Source organism: Oreochromis aureus, linkage group 18 (genome assembly GCF_013358895.1).
Source record: "Oreochromis aureus strain Israel breed Guangdong linkage group 18, ZZ_aureus, whole genome shotgun sequence".
NCBI classification, from domain to species: Eukaryota; Metazoa; Chordata; class Actinopteri; order Cichliformes; family Cichlidae; genus Oreochromis; species Oreochromis aureus.
In genome coordinates, this window is record NC_052959.1 from 28764343 (window position 1) to 28779969 (window position 15627).

General features: G+C 41.2%; 1 protein-coding gene across 7 annotated transcripts in view; it reads right to left on the reverse strand.

Moving 5' to 3' along the window:
• Positions 1–15627, reverse strand: part of LOC116331649 (partitioning defective 3 homolog) — a 235355-nt gene that overhangs the window by 181864 nt on the left and 37864 nt on the right. The gene's annotated exons all lie outside the window — the stretch shown is intronic.

Genomic DNA, 15627 nt, shown 5'->3' on the forward strand with positions numbered 1-15627 from the left:
GTTGTGTGTGCAAGCACCATGGCTACAAATCATGTATGCGTTACATTTTTGCTGACTGTGTAGCAATTATTTTTGATTAGCTTTTGGAAGTTTTGGCTGAATCATGGTTGCTGCTTGCAAAAACCATCAAGTCTGCAGTTTTTAGTTTTGTTTAGTTTTTTTGGTGTATGGTTTAAATTTTGCTTTTAGACTCACTAAGAACAAATTCTACCAGAATGGTAGAAAAAATGTAAAACACATGTGATTCAAATCAATAGGTCCAAAATCTGCTTAATTAATGGCAAAGTCTGTTAAAGGCCAGAAATGACACAATACAAAAGGAGCCATTACACCACAAACACATACTTTACATCCTTCCCACACTTTAGTCACTTCATATATCAGACGATAACAGGATGTCTTCCCACTTGGGTCAACTGCTGACCGGAGCGTTCAGAAGTGGTGTTTAGATCTGATAAAAACAGCCAGAAAGTAGCGCGGCTGGCCGCAAGTCAAGAATCTGCTTACTTAACACTCACGTAGAGTCCCTGAGATCAAAAAAAGAAAGAAGAGCATGCACGCACACACACATATGCTTCTCCAGACAAGCCGGGGTGAACTTGGCACTTGTTGATTAGCCGTAATGGATTTAACATGCGCTGAGAGCAAAGAGGCACTGGCCTCTATCCCCACATGCCAGAGTTTGTGAATGAAGGAATAAACGAATGGCAGGATATCAGGGCACTCCATCACATCCGGCAGCCCCTCAACCTGCAGCTCCCGATAATGTGGCCATCTGTTTACACAGCCTATCAGGCAAAATGCTGCTCACGCCATTCTGAGAAAAGTCTTTTGTGGCAGATGTAAATATGTGAAGACACCAGCAGATCTGCTCAATTGCACTGGAGTCCACTTATCACGTACTGACGCAACAGTTTTGCCTGAATTGTGTAGACTGCACAAAAAACCCCATTGATAAAATGCATTTCTTCAGGTTTCATCATTCAGTGATCTCAGAAACACAGACCGTTTGCTCATGTTTTTGACAAACTACTTTAATTACTCCAAAAGTCTTCAGGACACATCATTAAGGTGGTATTAAGGTGGAATGGAATGGCCTGTATGGCACTTGAGTGATTACAGGTTAAGGGTGTTCTAAAGGCTAACATGGTCCACGGTTCAGAGGTCCAGTTCATTGACTGAACTAGCAGAGGTGAAGCCAAGCAGACAGCGTTTGGCTACAATCGGCAAAGGTGTCAGCAGTGCATAATTTAGGCCTTAACAAAATCCAGTTGTGGGAGTATCAATAGTGTGTTAGCAGCCTAGCAGTCCAAAGCTATTCTTTGTACCATCAAAACATTTTTAACTTAAGCCTTTGCACTGGCTTCACTTTTATTTATTTATTTTTTATAAGGTTGTCACTTGTGCTAGGATGATGCCAAAAATAGTAAACTTCTTGATTTTAGGTTTTCATGCTGTTGTTTCTGTTTAGTCCAATATGTACATTCTTTTCCCCCCACCAGCTTAATATTATTGAAGTCCCCCTTGTGCTGCTACGACAGCTCTGACCTTGGGCTATCAACACAGGACCTCTAAGGTTGCCCTGTAGTGTCCGGCACTGGGATGTTGAAAGGTCCTTTTTATATGCTGCAGTTGCCAGGTTAGGTCTTTGTGGTTGAGGTTTCGTCTGGTGCTTGATCTGACTAGGATCTGGAGTGTTGGTGATTATATGCCTTGGCCTCACCACCATTTAAATTTTTCCAATCTAGGATGCAGTTTTGTACACTTCACCTGTCATTGCCTCTTTGTTTGGCAAGACATACATTTAGAATTGGATTAGTAAAAATCTAATGAAAGAATTATGAAAAAAAGATGAGATCAATTGGTTAAATTGTTGTTATCGGCCATATTCTGTGAGTATACGTGCAACATCAAGGCTCTTTTTTTTTTTACCTGACAAATCTACGACCATCTCATCAGGACACAGATCAGTGCAGAAGTGCAAACAACAGGAACTGCTACTGAAAACCCTGACAACATGCAAACCATTATATGGCTCTTCTGGAGTAGCAGTGCTGTGTTTGGGTTGTCTTTAGTGTAACAATAGGAGGATGAAGTGCTGACAGGTGAGATGAAGTGCCGAGTCCATTTGAAAGAACTCTGACTCTTAGAGGTTAATGAGTTTGTTGTGAGAAGAAGGTTTTCCCGTGCTTCACGCTGTTCTGGCATTGGAATTAGCTGCTTAAAGGAAGTCTATATTTTGAGTGAAGGTATGTACTGCACTTGCAGGAAACTGTACAAACTGTACAAATAATATAAATGTTTACTAGAACTTCTGTGCACACTTCACAGTTTATTATTGTATTGCTTTCTTAATTTTAACATAAGGGCAGCAAACCTCCCATAGTCATGTATGGTGACCAACACTGTGAGAATGGGAATGCTTTCAAAAGATTTTAATGACTAAACTAAAATACGCTGCAAAATAAAATGGGACCCCAGATGCAAAACAACAAACAATCAAGGAACGTGCTCAATTCATTGCATGTCATTTTAAATGGAACATTCCAGCTACAATGGGAAGATCAATGGCAATCTTTCACAGAATATTTCTATTCAAGTCGAGTCTGTGCCTACAGATGAGAGAAAACAATTTATTTTCTCACTCTGATTTATTCCTGACGACCATCAAAGCGCGGATGCTGGAAGTGACTACACAAACAGTGCCGATCACATCACAACATCCTGTTTATTTCCCCCAACACTCACTTCCTGCCTGCTTTCTGCCACTTCCTGCAGTAGGAATTAAAAATTTATAGTTGCCCTTTGGTGAAAAAAGGGAGGAAATGATGACTGTTGGTCGTTAAAGGTGGAGGTTGCAAGATCAGGGGAATATTTTGAAAATGTCAATTTGTGTTACGCGTTTCAAAAACGTGTCGTGAGAGATTTGTATGAGGATATAACAGAAACCTTACAGTTAATACTGCAAGATGAATGCCCTGTGTGTTATCGATCGTATGCTACATCCTCTACTGACCTCTGCCACAGAGCCAGAGAATTGTGGGCATTCAGTATTAGTGTAAGTAAGACATAAAATCACCTATTTCCTGCCATCCCCCACAAACACTCTAAAAGAACCTTCTACAAGCATCATAACAGTAACTACAGTCCCAGCAGGCACAGAAAACACCCGGGGGAGCGTGACGCAAGGCCTCACAGCTTTAAGAGACACAATTACTCCTGCTCTACCCCCTCTGCAAGCAGCACAAAGTCCACAACCTCAGCCTGGTTAAACCTAAACCCACACTGCCCCCTGCTGGTGCAATTAGAAAGTACTACAGGACAGACTGGGTCTTTGAGATCTTAGTGCAGTTACAGCCTATATAAGAACACAGAAATAACCACCTACTAAAAACTATACGAAAATTATTATATAATTTATATAATATGCAGGATGGATTCATTTAATCCTACATATTCTGATATTTGTGACAATAAGTTGTTACATTACCCGATACTTAGAATATTCTGGATTAAATTCACAGGATTCTGATAAGTACATTTAAGATTTTGGCTGGAAATCCCACATATACAAGTGATGAACTATTAGAAAAACCCTTGGGGCTCTTTTCAGATCCATGTCAACTATAGACATAATGCAGACACAACACGCAGAAATAGTCCCACACCACTTCCTGACTGTGCAGCCTGTTCCCACAGACCACAGCTGGGCTGGCTGAGTCACCGTGGTGAGAACCGCTCTGGCAGAGTCTACGTACGAGTGAGGGAGTGAGTTAACACAGAAAAGTAAGAGTCAAAGAAAAATGTCTAAGAAAGATAAAATAAGCCGAATAGCAGTTCTACATTTTTAATAACCACGAATAAAAAAAAAAAAAAGCAGACGTTTGCATATTTTGCTACAAGGAGACGTGAAAATATTTAAATGAGTTTGTTGCTTTCCTTTGTGCGAACTTCCAGCAGCAGTTGTTTAAAACAACCTGTTAAAAGTAAATAAAGTACTGAATTTTTCATGCTGGGTTTTATAGTATTTCTATGTTTGTGCGTTGTGCTCCAGTGTAGTCATTGTGGGCACTGATCTGCTGAATCTGTTGTGTGACTGATACATAATGCAATTAAGCGGTTTCTTAACTCGGTGACTTCAACAGTTTGAATGTTTAAGCGGGGGGGGGCTAAAATTTTTGCCCTCTAGGCTTGGACCCTACCCAGTGTGTGTTTGTCAGTTTTAATATCTAAACCAGGCAGACAAAGGAAACAGACAAAGGAAAAGAAGCAGAGGAAACAATTAATGCATAAAAACAACAGGAAACACTCATGTTAATTTAAGCCAGGTGCATCGTGGGATCATGCACCAGTAAATATCTCTGCAGAGATTCCTGAAAGCGGTGAGAAACTTCAGTGGAAAAACGAGCTGAGCTGCCCCCACACGTTGCAATTTTTTGTTAAAAATGAGGAAAAACTACGTGACTCAGTTTTGAAAAATGAGTTTCTGCACAAAATCTGCACTCTGCATGTATGACCTCCACTGGTCACTGAAACAACCCTCGCCACCAGACCCTGACCAACAAAATAAAAGAGCCCCCACAGGGTCAGACGATCACAGCATCACTGTCTATGTTTGTCTCTGTGGTCTCCCACTGTTGCTTCTGTGGCTCAGAGGCTGTTGTTAGCAGTTATTTTGGTAGAATGGCCGATCCTGAAACACTGACAACAAGAAGCTCGCAGTCATTTTTAAAGAGCTTGAAGAGCTCCATGTTTAATCCTTCAAAAGAACCTGCTATGCTCATCGACACCTGCGTATTTTTACTCTTGGACTGAGCAGCTTTGCATGAATCACAGCACAAAATACTCCTTATTTATCCGACACCAGGCTCTGATCCAGACCATCAGTTTATCCACTGTGCTTTTCTCTTTTTTCGCTCCTCTCTTTTTAAAGACATCACCCCTTTTAAGCCCATTCACCCTTTAAGATCACGGTCTTATTTACTGCTGCTCATAACCAGAACATCTGAAATGTATGCTCAAGAGGACCACATCTGGAACATCTGCTTTCACTGATATACCGAGCAGAGAGTAGAAAACATAACCTGTCTGAGTGTTTAGAGCAGTCTGAAGCCTGAGCTTTGGGCTCACAGGGACTCCTTGTACATAAGCTGACATAAGCTCATGAAATGTGGAAAAGCACAAGATCCCACTTTTAAAGAGGAAACTAACAAAGTTCATAAACTTGTCAGTTACAGTTGCAGGGTGAACAGTCTTAAAACTGTGTCAGAGCCAAAGCAAACATCTCTGCAGCAACAACCAGAAGTCACCATGTCTATATTTTTGCTGTTCCAACTCAACTTTAAAGAATACTTTTCTATTTGCACACAGCTATGCAAAAGTACTGAAAGATGCACTGACACACCAACACCACTAGATGGCAGGACAGGCCTAATCTTACTCTTCCTCAACCATGATAGTTGAAGATTTTTATACGAGGACTATATTACCGCACAAAACCTAAGTACAACATGGAGCCAGTACTTCAATACTTCACAATATCTTGCTAAAAAACAAACTATTGTGGTGGGGAAGCAAAAAAAAACACACACAAAAAAGGAAATCAAGCATTGAGGCAGGGGAGAAAAAGCAGAGAGAGATGGATGGCGAAGAGAGGGGATGGAGGAGCAGAGATAAAGGAGACAAGGAGGGGAGGAGGGGGCGAGGGGAGTCATAATCTCATTACCGCCAACACAGAGACACAAAAACATCTGTTGTGAGACGCTGTAATCCAAACACTCCTGTTGACTCCTTACGCGTAGTCTTTGTTTCCTCCTGACAGTTTTCTATCACAAATTAAGATTAAAAACTCAAGGCCAATGCAAATTCAGCAAAACCAGGTTTTAGTCAAATGTGTGATTCACGGATTAACAAAAGTCTTTTCTTTTTGGCAGCTGCTGCCTTCTGTTCAAATCTTTTGAGTAAACTGAGTAGTTAATGTTTTGTATCTTTTTGCTATAAAAGCATAGTTCTTATTCAACTATTCTAAACAAAAATCCATAAAGTCTGACTTTTCTCACAGGGGGTCATGTGAACTACATCGCCATCAATTTAACACAAAGTGAGAAAAACCAGAAATAAATTGAACAGCAGCAGTCATGCAAAGGATGTTTGAATATTAGGATTTCTGGGTGACCATCCACACCCCAGAATCATGTCTGTGCCCTGCTAAAACACCTCAGCTCATCACTCTTATTTTAGTTTCATCAGTGTTTAGTTGCCATGCTGAAAGCTCCCTGTGCCAAGTTTAAATGAGCTTGCAATGCTGGTTGGTAGCACTGAACTAATACTGGTACGGGCCGCTGAATTAAAGCTGTGCTAAAATGAGATGATACAATTAAGTGAATACACGAGGTATTTATGCCAGATGTGAACCGATGTGTTAAATATAAATAGAGGTGAATGTATTTTCTTTCATGTAGTACCATTTTTAGCTTCAAAAACAGTGTATATCGTTACAATGGCTCCGTTTTCTCAGTTTAGAGTTTTCAATCCAATTTCACTTTATCACCATGACGACAGAGAGTAGCGTTTATGTGTAATGAATCTTTAAGAGCTCAGTAATAGACTGACTGAGATTGTAATAAACTACTTTTTAAAGCGACTGGATTTTTTTCTACACTCTTCAGCGTGACATGGATTTATTTCTCCATGTCCATGTACGGTGTTGTCGAGCTCAGGCGGTGTTGTCGGTCCTCTGGTCTCCGACCGTATCAGACACAGAGCGAGGCAGGGAAGCGAAGACTCACCACACTGTTACCACAGAAGGAGATGACAGCCTGCGACGGTTACCTCACTGCTAACCTGCAATTATGCTGAAGGACCCGCAGTACAAAAGATGAACGCATAAGACACAATGCACAGGGTGCAAATGCACTTAACATGCAGGAAGTCTACGCACATATGCATGCACACACAAACACACTTGAGCAATCATTACTTAGGATTCGTGTGGGTGACAGTTACTCAAGGTGAAGTGCTGAGACTGCTTAAGTGTGGGTGAGTAATCATTCCACACAGCACTGTGAATAATACACAGGCTATTATGGGGCATAGGAGGTATAGAAGAATCTTATTTAAACAGTTTTTCTGTCCAATCTTACAAATTTATGATGAAGCAATCTGCAATCTGGTGTTAATTATAGAAGAAATTGTGACCATGGTTTTCACACACCACCAATTATTGCAGCTCGTAGGCAGTGTAACCTTTTTTTAATGATATAATGAGTCCATAACAGCAACAATAGGTCAGCTAAGTTCACTGTGACACATAAATCCTATTTATTTTTAATCATGTTCGCAATATAAACATGCACAGTAAGAATGTCGCGAATGGATAACTTGAAAGAGAAAAGAAGACAAGTGATTTTATTTACTTGCATCATATACTGACACTCTGCATGCACACATTTGACTCCATTCAGCAAAAATATATGTTTAAAATGTTCAGTTTCACTTCTTTATCTAGAGGTAATTCCATCCATCCGTCCTTTTCTGCTTATCCTTGTCGGGGTCGTTGGGGCTGGAGCCTATCCCAGCTGTCACAGGGCGAGAGGCAGGGTAGACTCCGGACAGGTTGCCAGTCTGTCGCCCTGATTTAGAGGTAATAGGCTATTAAATGTGTGGCATCAATGCCAGCATACTGTAGCTAATTAAAGCAGGAAGACCTAAGAAGAAGTCACAAATTCATCGCAACATCAAAGAGTCTTATGCTGATTTTCATTGGGAAGCACAAAGACAGAACTGTATACCAACCAAGACAGTATACCTATATGATTTCTACACTATACAGACCAGTTCAAAGGCAGTATGCAGAAAAAGCCTACATTTCACTGATATAGGCTTAAAGATTGCCTACACTTCCTAAAAAATTCAATTATGGTCAAGAAAATCTAAATTCATAAATTTGCGCAACCAAGAGTCTCACGAGTAGGGATGGGTACTGGTATCCGGTGCCATTATGGCACCGGTTCCGACATAAACGGTAGTAACCAGACCAAAAAGCAGCGCACATTTCGGTGCTTTATTTTTCTTGAAATCTCATACACTTTGGATTCTAGCCAATCATTTTACCTTTCCGAGGATAGTAGGCGGGCCAGGTACGTGCGTTCTTTTAGAGCAGAGCTACAGATTAAAAATGCCCAAGGCGGCGGTCAAAAGTCTGGCTGTACTCCACAGCAAAAGATGCAAACTCATCAGCCTGCAACAAGTGCTTTAAGCTGATACTGTGATACTGTCAAAGGAGGTAACACCTCAAATCTGATGAAACACCTGGCGACGCATAGCGGGGGGGTTTTAAAGCCGAGAAATGCGCCGTGTTTGGTGGCGGATTATCTACGGACCCGTGGTGCCTGTTACCAAGTTAGCAACATCCCCAAAAACCCGAAGAGTAGAGTCCTGGCCCCTAGCCCTGTCAGTGTAGCAGAAATGATGACGGATGATGATGGCAGCAGCAGCCGTTCTCCTCTGCGTGAGTAGCTTCATGTTGTTTGTGTGTAATTAACGTTGAGTACGCTAACCACATTATTACATTAATGCATGTAAGGTGAACTAGCAAACACCGTCGTAGTTACATGCGGCTGTCTTCTTGTTTGATAGAGTGAGACCATATATGCCCTATAGCTGCAGAAAAGGCTAACATTGTTATCTTTTTACAAAAAAAAAACAGCTGAACATGAGAGGTTTTTGGACAAAGTTTGTGTTCTCCATTCTTTAAGCACCGGTTCAGGCACCGTTTAAGCACCGGCACCGTTTCAAAAGTACCGGTTTGGCACCGGTATCGGATAAAACCTAAACGATACCCATCCCTAGTCACGAGTCGCTCCCATAAGGCTGTTTTCATCTGTCGGGTGAGTGAAGCCACTCTCTGCAGAACACAAGAGGTGGGCTGTTTGAAACATGACCAGGCACAGCAGCGGAAACACACCTCCGAAGTTTAAACAGCTCTCTAAGATTTGCAACATTTCTTCTGTTTAAACAAGTACGTCTGCTACGGCTATTAAACGCGCTCCAAACAACGAGCTTAAACGATTTACAAAGAGGGAGAGAGTAAGTGCTTGTTAAGACAAACATGCTAAACTCCGCACTGATGGCAAGCCAAGTGGATGTCATCAATCTAGCAAGTACGCGTAAATTAATTTCATAAAAGCTTCGTGTTGCTTCACGTGGAACGACAAGGCGAGGTTGGGCACGACTGTTTTGACAAGACTCCTCCAAAATAGGTAATCGGATCGATGTTAACATCACATTCATCATAGTGAAGAATCTGACTCGGATCTTTCTGGAGTCATAACGTAATTATGAAGGAACCATAAATCAGATTTCATCATAACGTCAGCAGAGAACATAAACACTGGTTCTTCGTCGTGCCTGAGCATGTGGGCTTGTGTTTGGTATTTTATCTATATGTAGCGCCAAATCACTGCAACAGTCGCTCCAAGGCGCTTTATATTGTAAGGTAAAGACCCTGCAATAATGCAATCAGAGAAATAACACATGCGATTATGTACTGGACCTTTAGCTGCATTATTTGCACATCAGTCTTCAGAATGGAGCAGGCAGGTTAAATAAACATGCGTATGACTGCGCCAGACACTGGCGCCTCTGTCGGGTGACGTCGAGATGAGTTCAGGGCTGCTGTGCATGTGTTACAATGGCTCAATATACAGTCTGTATTATACTAAATGTATATGTTTGTATGTACTGGCCAGTATAAAATCATTTTATTTACTCTGAATATTAATTCTGGCATCTGTCAGCAATAAACTATCACTCAAACTCTACTTTTTGTGTGTCTACTCCCCTCAACACGAATGCGAAAAAAACATTTTGACACTTACACGCAACTGAAAATAGTTAAGATACTATATTAACTTTTTGACAAAGGCAGTCACTTCCATATATTCATGCATAGCATTTCTAGAGTTGATTGCTCTCTCTGCGTCCACCCCCTCCTCTCCCTCCTACCCTCCTACCCTCGACTCATGCAGGAAGACTTGCTCAGAAAAATTCTGTGTCACCCATCTGATTCTGGTATAAAGTTGTCATCTTGTTCTCATTAGGAGGCTAGAAAGAGGGAAGAGAGAAAGGGAGGAGGAAGAGAAGGAGGAGGGCTAGCCTGGAATAAATGAGGTCATCACTAACACTCCCTGAGGAGGATCACTGAGGCCTGGAGGAGGGGCCCGGTCGGCCGTAGTTTGGTAAAAGTGAGATGTGTTTTAGCAGTCCAAAACAAGACAACCTCTCTGTTTGTTGGGGAAATATTTATATTATATAGTCATATCATATTCTGCATCCTGCACTTGTAGTTTTCCACGAGTTCTTAGAGGGCTTTCTCTAGAACTAGAAGTGAACAGAAAGTACACAGAAGCTTATGCATTTTCTGTTTACAGCAGCAGCTCCAGGAGTTTGAAAAACAGGATAAAAGTCATAAACAGCACACGCGCAGCTGTTTAAGTAGAAGTACACAGTGCCTGCTACAACCAGGGCTTTTTTCAGTGCTGCTGCTGACTGGCATGAAACTGACAATTGTTGAATTATTAAAGAAAACTCTCACTTGCAACCTACAGAATGTATTTCAGTATGTAAGATGCTATTTTTGTTACTTTTTAACCACCACATATATGTATCAGATGACCTCTCATCTATCTCAACCAACTGTTGTTGGAGCAGCTCCACACAGGCAGTGGTCCAGACCAAAATCTGCCTCGCAGCAGCACTATCCATGGTATCCATCTCCCTATATGGCTTTAAAAAAGATTTTTTTTTCCCCATGCTCAGATGACACCGAACGGCAGCGTCTGTCTAAGGTTTGACTCATACTCTGGACAAAAATCCTCCCCAAACAACAAGGCAATGTGAGTATAATGTGAGAAATACATAAATCAGTTTTACTGAAAATATTTCACTACACCCTTCAATTCCCAAGCGCTCCTCTCTCTTTCCAATATGACCCGCTTCCTATCTGAGGAAAAAAAAAAATCTCCATACTCAGCATCAGTCAGCATCTGCCTTTAAGAGGCCTCAGAGGGGTTCAGTTTCACAGCACTTCCCCATCCTAGTGCATGCACTTAGAAAAATCAATACCAACCACAGACACAACAAATACAAAGACATTAGATCAATACGTGTAAACGCTTCTTTTTGATTTGAATAGGTGGCAGCCTTGCTTTCAAGATATATTTATTATCATATCTTCCACCAATGGGATCATTTCTTAAATATTTAGTTCTTGCACAAAAGCTATTAAATATATTTTTAATAATGTCAACATTAAAATCTTAAATTATGCAGAAAAAAAAGCTTCAAAGAAAGTAACACTAAGTAATTTAGTAGCAAGCCCTGCAAAGGCATGAATGACAGTCAGCACACTTGCTCACAAGGATCATATTGCTCCGATTCCACACATGCACGCGCACACGCACGCACGCCAACTGTGAGTGGTAGTCTGCTCGTCTGTTGATATTCTGTGACAGGATAAACAGAAGACTGATGGAGTCGTTTTAAGAAACTCCTCTGGGTTTATTTAACCCAGCGGCCCCTCCTGTCTGTGTCTATTCATCTCCTACACGGGAAGACGCTTCTATATTCAGCTCAGACTAAGATATCGCCTGGATCAAAATCAAAAACATGCATAAAGCAAACTCAAGCCAGAACTAGTATACAAGGAACATCACTCGGTCTGTCTGTTCAGTGTATCGTATTAATCAAAACATAACAAAACGTACAAAAACACTCAAACTTTTCCACATCCAAGTTAAACACAGATGCAATGAAGACGCTGTGTAAATTTAACATGTTTGAAGAAGGCACAGATGTCTGCACACGCACGCACCCCGACACACGGAGCTAAATATTCAGTGCGCCTGTCACAGAGCCAGACACCATGCTGACCGGGGCCAGACGTGTCAGCGATGGAGTGAAGGCAAGCGCAGCTGTGCGGCACACCCTGACAGCACACACGCTCAGAGGAATGTGGTGCTGGCACAGCCCAGGTGCCGTCATTTAGGGTTGTGACATCGCTGCAGGAGTTTGTGTAGGGACAAGTCTGTCATCAGACTCCCGGGGTACGTCGGTGGGTGCGCGTCAGAAGAGAGCAAATAGAACTGGATGACAGAAGGTAGCGAAAATATCTGAGTGTTCGCATATGAAGGTGTATATTGTGAAAATTATCTGTAAGGTCGAATTTTTATCTTTATTTTTTTACTTTAAGTAACTAGGAAAGAAAACTGTCCAGGGGCAGGAGCTTTAATCTAGCATATTTTCATTGGGCTCCTGGGGAAAAAAAAAAACGCTGCAAGCACAAGGGGAAGATATAAGGTGGGTAATGCTGGGTAGTGTTGTGCTGCCAAGACTGCACGTGTGTGTTGCAGAGCAGAAGAGTGTGTGCATCTCTTAGGTAACTATTAATGTACTGCCCCTGGACTTTAGACAACACCGTAAAGATTGTTCTGGATGATCAAAGTATTTTTACGTTGCAGGCCAAACCTTAGCACATACACTGCGTGTGCAGGTTACTACTGTACAGCTGTACTTATCTATCGTAAAGTAGCAGAAAAGTTTCCACCTTTCTGTAATCCAATCAAAGCAAGACGTTTCATAATCTCCATTAGTAACAATGTGTACAGTGTTGGGTCGCTCTCGCCCTCTCTTTTCTAGAATGAGTGAAAAAGAGGTCATCTATTTTTTTATATCTATATCTATATCTATATCCATCCATCCATCCATCCATCCATATTTTTAAGACTCCATTATTATTCCAGTTTTGCTTCACCTACACACCTATCATCAAATGAGCATGCTTTCACCACGCATTAACTACCACACCTCCACATGGCTAATAAGCATGAACAACAGGAAGGGGAGAAAGGGAAGAGGGAGCCACAGCACAAGACTATAAAGAGAGGGAGCAAGAGAGAAATTTGGTTTCAATTTAATAATTAGCTCATTCACTTGCAATTAATATTGTTCCTTGACTGAGTAATTTAAATACATTAAGCACATATAGTATAATAATGCTGTACTGAGAACAGGAAGGCTGCAGAGGGTAATTAATACTGCCCCCTCCAAAAAAAAAAAAAAAAAAAAAAAAAAAAAAAATCACTGGCTGCCCTCTTCCACCCCTGGAGGTCATCAGCAGATCCTCCTGTCTCAGTAAAACCTGGGCCATCACAGCACTCCATCCACCACCTGTTTCACCCGCTGCCCTCCGGTAGGCGCCTCGGGTCAATCAGGTCTCACACCTCCAGACTCACTAACAGCTTCTTGCCCTGGGCCATTCGGACTGTCAAACACACCCCAGCCCACTCACTGCACCACTCTGAACCATGATCCGAGTAACCCACCTCGCTCAGGTCACTCACACATGGACTCTATTCAGACTTTTCTTTGCACTACTTCCAAGCACTTTGCAACTTGTTCCCTAATGTGTGCCCTTCTCTTATTTTTCTATGTATCCCTCTTGATTATATACATTTCCCCTGCTTGCTGCTTATTCCTTGTGTCTACCGTTTACATTTTATTCTGGCACTGTTGGTGTGGAGCACCCACAATTTCATTGCACATGTACAATGACAATAAAGGGTTATTCTGTTCTATTCTAGTGAATGTCCCAAGTAATACAATCTAAACCATCCAGCCAATCAAACAGGTATCTTCTATGACCACAAGCAATGACTACTAACTGAACTATGAACTGTGAAGAGAGTCAGCAGCCAAAGTAGATTCTTAGTTATTGATGTTGTTACAGTTCATAGAAAATATGGTATGAAGGGGAAAAAGGAAGGAAGTCTGATGAAAGAAGGAAAAGATGGCATCTGAAAAAAATATTCCCTCTGTGTGAGTTCAAACTGCCACTTTTTTCTGGCGATGATGATACTGACTGTATCTGTATTAAATACACACTTTATACTTAAAGGTGCTTCCACACATACAGACACAAACACTCGGGGAAAGTATTAAACTGTGTTGTATATACTTGTATTCCCCAGATGAGCACTACATGCAGCCCGTTTCATTCCAGTGTAAGCTAATAAAAGTGTCCTTGTGTGATGGGCCAGACATTCCTTCCAGTCTTTAAAAAGCTCCTGTGCAATGGCAGAGATGAGTCACAGCTGCCAGGAGACCACCAGTCATGTTCAGTGGGACACATGGAGTCACTCACACATGTTTCATTCCCCTACGTTTCCTCTCTTTTCTCGCGCCAAGTGTACATGAATGTAGATCAGTGTAAAAGCACATCAGACTCTTCCTGTTAGAGCGTTAAATCTACACAAATCCAGAGTTTTCAAAAACTAAAAACAAAGGGAAAACATTTAAAACTACTGATGACAAATTTAAATTTAAAAGTAAAAATGTTAAGGTTCACTGACATCGCTGGTACTTGAGAGCAAGAATGTTTAGAAAGCTGGTTCTGGTGCCGTTTCACATCCGTATAAGGGATATTCCTTTTGGTATGAGAGCCACTTGATAAAGCCACATTATAAACATAAACAATTTATATCAAAAAATCTCCATTTTAGTTGTAGCTTCTGTATTAGCTGTGTAACATTATCACTTATTTGTCATCATCATAAATAATTACACAAAAGGAACAGCATCTCTTCAAGCACTCAGTGGGCTAATATAGAAAGGATAACATCTCGTTACAATGCTACGTTCTGCTACCGGTTTAATGTTCTGCTACACTACGTTAAACAGGTGCTTCTGCTCTCATGGCTGATGCCTGTGTACGTTCAAACTTTGTAGAAAAGCAAAACATCCACCCACAAAGGATTTTGTGTCACAGCGGTGAGAGTGATGCAGATGTGTGTCAGCGAGGCTGACAGGTTGTCATGTATGAAATGTACACACACTCTTCTGTGGGAAACGCCTGAAGGGACCAATGAGAGCCGAGCATAAAAGACAGAGGGATGTGAAAAGATGAGCATGATGACAGCTCGTTGTAAGGGTGCACACGTAAACACATGAACTCACAAACGTGCAGATAAACACTGAGGCATGGGGGCTTATAAACAAAGGTTGAAAGGGTTGCATGAGAGAGTGTGCGCCACAGAAAGCACAAAGATTCCTTTGAGCCACTGACTCTAGAACAGATGGGAGAAGTCAAGTAGATCCTGTGCACCTGAAATCTCAATTCTTACTTTAACTTCAGCTGGTTTTCATATTTGGGCTGAAAAAGTTCTGTCAAATGTTACAAGTTCTAAAACTCTTAGCACCTATAGAAAAATCAGCTCTTCATCTTTGTGTGCAGAAGTCTGTTTCCAGTGGAATACCTCACAGAGACTCTGGATATATTTTCAGATTACTGGCTAAATGAACTGCTTAGAAATAAAAACAAATGAGTGCAGCTAAAAGAGGTGGGAGATCCAATTATCGATAGCAATCCTGGTATTGGTACTGGATCAATACTGGCTCAAAAGGATTGATACTTTCTATCCTTTAAGTTTAGTATGAAGGCCACTGAACTGTGCAATTATTATGATTTGTTTTTAATGAAAATGTACTTTAAATTTGCACAATAAAAATTCTGAGTTGAGTTGAGTGTCGCATATATTTTTTATAGCCTACAGCACATTTAAACGACAGAAG